General features: G+C 41.0%; 1 protein-coding gene across 1 annotated transcript in view; it reads right to left on the reverse strand.

Moving 5' to 3' along the window:
- arhgap36 (Rho GTPase activating protein 36) overlaps positions 1–7670 on the reverse strand; it is a 37401-nt gene that overhangs the window by 29194 nt on the left and 537 nt on the right. The gene's annotated exons all lie outside the window — the stretch shown is intronic.

Here is a 7670-nt window from a genome sequence, read left to right on the forward strand (position 1 = left end):
AAAACATCCTCCTCTCTTATTTAACACTCTGTGCTACATGAAGAGTTAAGGATTCATTAAAATCACCAACATCTTGAATGAATGTAAGCTAGCTGGTGGATCACCAAAAGGTGGTACAATGTTATCGTCTGGGAGCCATGAGATCACCAACGACCACGAACGTCCGCACAACATTTCTAGCCGATCGATCGAGTCGTTACAGAGATATCTCAGCTTCCAATACCTACTTCCTGTTTCTTTGATCACTTGCTCTTATCTTCCCGTTTCCTACCTCGGTACATGTTCAGGAGTTAACACGACGAGATCCCAGAAGAGAGACGAAAGAGAACAAAGAGCATGTAAAAAAAAAACTCATGTCGACTAAATTACCCAGAACACAAAAGGGCGTTTCATGTTTTCTACCTCCTGCATTTTAAAACACGTCGTTATCTCGTCTCCTGAAGGTCCTTACTCCTAAAATCCAGTCCAAAAATTCAAAAGAACAAAGAGATGATCTTATTTTGAAGAACACTTTGGGGAATATGGGGAAAAAATACTTCAAAGCAGTTCTTCAGTATTCATATCGTTGTGCTGCTGTTTAAATTCAACATAATAATGCATGTGTCAAGTTCATCTCAGTGCTGCTCGAAGAGTATTTGTTGCAAAATATGTCAAAATCTACTTGATGAAATACATAGAATATACAACAATGCCCTCTACTTTAACTTTGTATTTTACAGACAATCAACGCTGGTTTCTTTGTATCCACGACGAGGTTTTTCCAAATCTTAATCCTGTATAAAGATGTTTTTGTGCTTTTTCACCTTAAATAGCTGCTGCTGGAAACGGAAAGGTTTAAAAGAGTCAAAACAACAATCAGAAATAGACTGAATGGCTCCTTTAATTTCAGGGGAACTGCAGAGGTGGGTTTTTATTATAAATAAAGAAAAAGAAAATACAGGAAATCTTCAGCCAGAAGAAATTAGATTAGGCAAGAAGAAGGAGAGGAACACAAAAATAACAAAAACAGGAGGATCAATTATTGAATCAATGTGCTAGTCTAGTTTTATGTCCTTATTATATATTATATGTCCATCAAAGCTGCTGTAAAGTTGGGCATTTTAACATGAGGGTCGATAGAGATTGACTCGCTTTTGGAGTCGGCCTCAAGTGGCCATTCGAGGAACTGCACTTCCTTGTTTGCTAAAAATAACTTCTGCACCGGAGTTTGCCGCTTGGTTATAATCCGAGCTTCTCTGTGCTTTGTTAGCATAGCTAGGCCGCCAACGCACGTCTTTGGAGCTTTAGACTACTTCTCAAACTACGTCTCAAAGAGTAAAGATAGTTTCGGATATGAGATTGCAATTATGTACAAGACACAGCTATTGCTATATGCTATTTTTCCCATTATCAGATAATTGTCAAATGTCCAATGCAAACATTTCTGACAGCAGCAACACAGACTTTCCTCAGCGTCTGTCCCACTTCAGGATGATTATTGAGAACAAACACACTGAACGAGATCAGTACAAACAGCTACCGCTGTGCAGGACAAACTGGATTCATGTTTACGTCAAAGAAGAATCAGCAGCAGGTTCGTTTGTTCTTCCTCTCCCGGAGGACAGAGAGAGATGTGATCTAATCGCCATCTGCTTTTTTCGTGGCTGTGCGATCACACGTTTTGTCGTTGTGGAGAAGCACCGTAGCATGACGGCACACAGAGATACGTTTTATTCCTGTCAGGCAGCATTTACTCTCTTTAAGTTCATGTTGTTACCTCCTTTGATCCAACGTGCTTTGCAGAGTTGGTTGTATTTGTTGCGACAGTGATGTAAACCAGAGAAGAAGTAAGGGGGGGGGGGCAGAGAGAAGGCCAAACTGTTACTCCCTTCTTCCCCATGGTGTTTTTGTACCAATAAGTACTTTAATTGTACTGGATTCATACAACAAATATACAATGTAAATGTATTATAAAGTGTTACCAAAAATGTTCATATTTTAACCAATATGCTTTTATTATCATCATTATTATATTCACTACTGCTATTATTAAAGGTCGTAAGAATGAAGACGGGGTCCAGAGACAGAAGGTGTTGTTTGCTGTGCAGACTGTAAAGCCCTCTGAGGCAAATTTGTGATTTTGGGCTATAAATAAATTTGATTGAACTGCAGCCTGAGGTTCTTTGCTCAAGTGCATCTCAGCGTTACTGCTCCCCTGGCGAAGCGTGAGACTGAACCCCTGAAAGCAGCTGAACTACCGTCAGGATCTCCGCGAGCGTCAGAGACAGCCTGCCGTGCGAGCCGAGGCCTAAAACGATCCTCCAGCCCCCAGAAGTCAGTAAATCATCCCGTTCCTGAGGTTTGCAGAAGATCCATCATAAAGTCCAAAACACTGACGTGAATAAATACAGAAAGACGGACAACGCCTCTCTTATACCTTTCACTTTTCCACGAGTGAGTTAAGAAGATTGAGGGGCCACACAGAGATGCCAAGAACAACAACAAATAGTTACAAAATGAAAAAGAGAGAAGGCCCGGTTCCCTAATGACTGAAAGTCTGACTCACATCACACGATATGAACACAGAGAAAGAGTGAAGGAGGGAGGAGGGAGGGGGGGGCTGTTTCTTTCCCCCCTCCTCGCCACAGATTTACACCACTCGACTCTGAGAGGGTTGAGAAGTGGGAATCATGTGGTTTTCCTGTCATAAATCAATAAAAAGGTCTTCCCAGGACACAGAGGAATACATGCACACGTCTCTACAAATGTTCAACCGAGCAGCTGCGTAGTGAAAACACGTGTGTGCACACATTCAAAGAAACACACACACACACACACACACACACACCACACAGATGTTATCCAACGTTCCCGGAGCAGAGAGAGATTATCTTCAGCTACTGATCAACAAGCTTCTCCACCACAGCGCAGCTCTTATGATGATCTTAATATAGCTACAGGGTATAAATGTTATTCACCTTTTAGAATATGCATATAATATATAAGTACTATCAAAAGGAGGACAGATATTATTAATGATAATATTTTTCATATCTTAGAAGGTTAAAGGATGAGACACCGGGGGGCGTGACAAATATGCAACATGAAAATGCAAAATATTCGCCTGTGAATATGATTTAAATTCATTTTTATAGTAGCCCATAATAAACATGTGGATTTATTTTAACGAGTGGGAACTTTAGCTTTTAGAAAATCGTACTAAAACTGGAGGAAATGTCGCATTATCACCAGTTAAACAAGTCACTTATTTTAGTGCCACATAAGGTCAACATAGAGGAACACAAAGCAGCTGATCAGTTATGTCTCACTGTGTGAGGAATAACATAAATGCACACTACTCAACAGAAAGTGACACCAGAATAAATCAATTTGAACGCGACGTCCAGAGTGAAGTTCATGAACAGTCAGTCAATCAGAGCTCCGACTGCGAACCTGCAGCTGGAAGCTCCGACTGTGCGCCGGTTATATAACACTGACGGGAGACTACACGCTGTGTATGAAGACACCCTGAAGGCACCGGCACCCACTGCCAAACCACTGCAGCCACACACACACACACACGGACGACTGCACGCACCAGATGCACGGGAACCTTGAATGCATCACCAGAGAGCGCAGAGAGGAGAACACGGATTGATGTTGAAATGGAAGAACTATGTTTCATGTCTGTCAGCTGTGTGAAATTAAGGAAAACCCGGTGGAGATTAATAACAACGCAGCGGGGAATCAAACCCGCGCGTCAGAGCCGTGGACGGCTCGTTGTGACCACGAGAACAGTTCGTGCACACTGCGCGTTCCCTCCCCAAGCAGCGGGAGTTTGGCACAACAATAGCTCGAGGCGACCCGCAACCACACAGCAGCGTGTATTTTCCTTTGAAATTATACTTGTTATTCTGACATGTTAAGTCTCTTTAGGCGTGACAACACACAACCACATGAGGGAACATCAGAGGGAGTACAGAGACCTGGACCCGGCTCTCTGCTGGCCTTCTGCTCAGGATCAAGTCGTCACGATGACATTAGTGGATTTAATCAGCTAATTTACAAAACATTCAAACCACATTTCAGGATCAAATCACATTTGCTCTCATTTAAAAAAACTAAAATACTAAAAAAGATAGTATTAAATCTTAAAACATGTACCTCACCATTACCATGCACACACACACACACACACACACACACACACACACACACAGCCGCTGCATCAGGTGCAGAGGTCAAAGCTACAGCGCAAAAATACCACCAAGAAGTACGTACCGGGAGCTTCTTAATTCGTCCACGAATCAAAAGACAGGCGAGGGGGAGACAAATGAGGGTGACGGTAGAGAGACAGAGAGACAGAGAGAGAGAGGATCTGCTGAGAGCAAAACAAGAGATGACAGATGTGCAGATGCAGAAATAATAGTTTGAGAGAAAAGTGATGCAGCTGTCTGGTGATGTGTGAGGAAGGAAGGAAGGAAGGAAGGAGAGAGAGAGAGAGAGAGAGAGAGAGAGAGAGAGTCGTGGCCAAGTGATGCTCCTGATCAGACCCCTCATAAAAAGGTACTATGGCTCTATGGTGGTACTGGGTGGTACTTTCAGTTCTACCATTGTACTATTAATGGTGTGTATTGCACACAGATGCCACGGTGTACACAGACATGGTACGTACTCTGAATAGAGTATTGTATGAATAAAAAGATGGAGTTTTCAGTCTGGTACCACACACTCGACACCCACACTGCAAAATAAAAGATCCTATCAAATAACCATATGGCCAGATGTAGAATGTTAAGCAAATATGACAAAACATGTTCTGGTTCCAGCTCCGGGTTCTGCAGCTTGTCTTTGTTTTTATGATAAAACCAGAGGTTAGATGATGTCTAAGCTCGAGGAAACTGTGACGGGGGTTTCTCTGTATTTCTGGTTATAGATTAAATGATTACTCTGGTAGCCAAGAAAATATTCTGCACATTGATCGTTGATCTTTATTTTAGCTTCTTATCTTCAATTAATTGAAGTCAGCACACAAAATGTATTTGGCTTCAGTGCACAAAATAGAAATAAGTTCTATAATTAAAGTCTTCACCAGTAAATTGCAAGTTAATTTAAATAAACAGCAGAAGTTAAATCTTTAGAGTCAAGTGAAGTCTCACAGAAATCCAAATGAAGTCACAAGTTTTAATAAGCAACTCATAAATCCAGGCCCCAATAATTAAAGAGTAACTGCACACTTAAGCCATGAACTAAATGCTGGTGTTATTATTGACATTTTGAAGAGAGGGCACTAGTACTTCTAGTACTTGTGAAACCAAAGCAGGTTGAGAACGCTGCTGTTGAACACGTTCGGATAATCTTTCAAATATTCAAGTATGAGCACGAAATTCAGCAGAAAAACGTCTCCTCTGTGGGAAAACAGCCGTTGAGCCGAAAAGGATCTTCTGAAATCTGCACACCGACTCTGTGACACATGTTTTGGCAGCCTTCAGCGTCACTGATCTGGTCCATAATGTTTTATGTCTGACTTTAGTTCAGTCACAGACAGATATGTTAGAAGTTAAAATATTTCAAACTCAACAAGATGCACAAATACAACACTTCGCAAATGGTGACGCAACATCGATTAACTCCTCGAGCTGTCAATCTCGCACTTGATGCTCTTCGTTGTCACACATAAACACACACTTACTGTACACACACACATGCACACGTGCACACTGTAAGGGTTCAAAAGGAGCAGCTACGAACAATAATCCGCTTAAACATCTTGTTGTATCTCTCTGTAACGTTGCACTTTCTCTCAGATGCTTCACACGTTTCTGTCTGTGTGTCACCGCCAGCACACAGTGTGATAACAACAACAATTCGTCACTACAAAATGCACAATGTCTTTTCAGCACCAAGTAAATTCCTCTACCGTTATCAGCCTATTTAAACATGTGTATTTGTTGCCGTTTTGGCCACTTTAGAAGAAAGCAACAAGCTGTTAGCACATTAACATAATATCACCATAAGCAACCCTATCATTGCTTTGAATTTGTATTTCTGACCACCGAACAAATGTTGGTGCAACGTTTACTCTCTTTTTGCTCTGCTTTTGGTCTCCACCACCTCCTGAAACAAATATCCGTCTCTTTAGCCGCTAAACGCTCCAGCTAATCGCTAACTCAGGCAGTGTACAGTTGCTTTATGAGAGCTTTTTTTTTGGCTAAAAACAACTGGCTACTACTACAAGGATAATGAGAACGGTGAGAGTCAACCGAAACATAAGAAATACGGATAGCAAAACCAAAACAATGAGCTGAAAGACGCTGCAACGGTACGAAAACAACAACAGTGAGCCTTTTAAACGCCAGCTAACTGCTAATTGACATAATATCACCTTTTAAGTTGAAATGGCAAACATGTTTACTTACACATCCAGCAAACAGAGCAACAATTATTTGAATTTGTAAGTCTAATATTCACTCTCTTGTTGCTCTGTTTTTTGTCTCCACCTCCTGAGAGAAATATCTCTTTAGCTGCTAAACGCTCCAGCTAAGCGCTAACTTTGTCTGTCTGCTGGTTGGCGCTGGTCAGGCAGTGTACAGTTGTCTTATGAGAGCTTTTTGTTTAGCTAAAAACAACTTGCTACTTCTACGAGGCTGATGAGAACGGTGAGAGTCAACCAAAAACATTAAAAGGTGCACGTAGCAAAACCAAAACAATGAGCTGAAAGACGCTGAAACGTTGCGTAAAACTGAAGGTAGGTTGATCATTATTTTTGAGTTCATCTCTACAAGCAGTACATTTTACATTATACATAGTAATTTGAACTATTGTTAACATAAATAAAGATTAATGCAGCTTTAAATTGATGCTGTGGTGCCATTAATAACGTTAATCTGCACTAAGTCAACGCACATTACAAAGAGGTTTAACAGGCCGCAGGACGAATGCAACGTTTAGCATCTGCAATCATTTATCTTACTAAAGGAATACACGGAGGAAAGGTTTATAGCAGGCTGTATAAAAACAATAAAAGGATTGCTACATCATCAGGCAGCACTACAGTTTTAATTAGTATAGATTAGGGCCGTTATTTGGGAACTGGAAAGAAATAATCAAGATAAATTGTCTGCAAAAGGAGCACGTCGATCAAACGCCGCCGGAATTTTAACGTAAATGTGTTTCTCATTAAATTCACCTCATCAAATTGAATGTTAAATTGTGTTCATTTACTGTAGTCTCAGATTACCTTTCCATACTTTGGGGGATAAAGACACAGACGAGGAAAAAGAGGAAGAATTACAAGCTTCAGGAAATTTACTCCATGTTTCCATGCAACCAGAAAACACGCTCCGCTTCCTTCTTTCTGTCTTCGTCTTTGTGACCAGAAGAAGAAATCCTAATATTTTCCTCTCGTCTGCAATCTATCCTAGTTTTAGGGAACACAGCTACTTTTTTCCCTCACCTTTTGCATGTGGTTGTTTCTTTTATATCGGACTCTGAAAAATGATTCCCACGTGTTCGGGGGGGGGCAGATAAGCGGCGAGCAAAGGAACGAACTTCTGATGATGATGATGATTTTAACGACAGCCGTTAAAGTAACAGAGGCGGAGCCTTGACATTCAAAACATTTGCATTTCAAAGTAGAAGAAGCTTTTTTGATTTTACAGGAATTATGTGTTGGGGTGTAACGGCAAAAC

The sequence above is a fragment of the Pholis gunnellus genome (genome assembly GCF_910591455.1).
Source record: "Pholis gunnellus genome assembly, chromosome: 23".
NCBI lineage: Eukaryota > Metazoa > Chordata > Actinopteri > Perciformes > Pholidae > Pholis > Pholis gunnellus.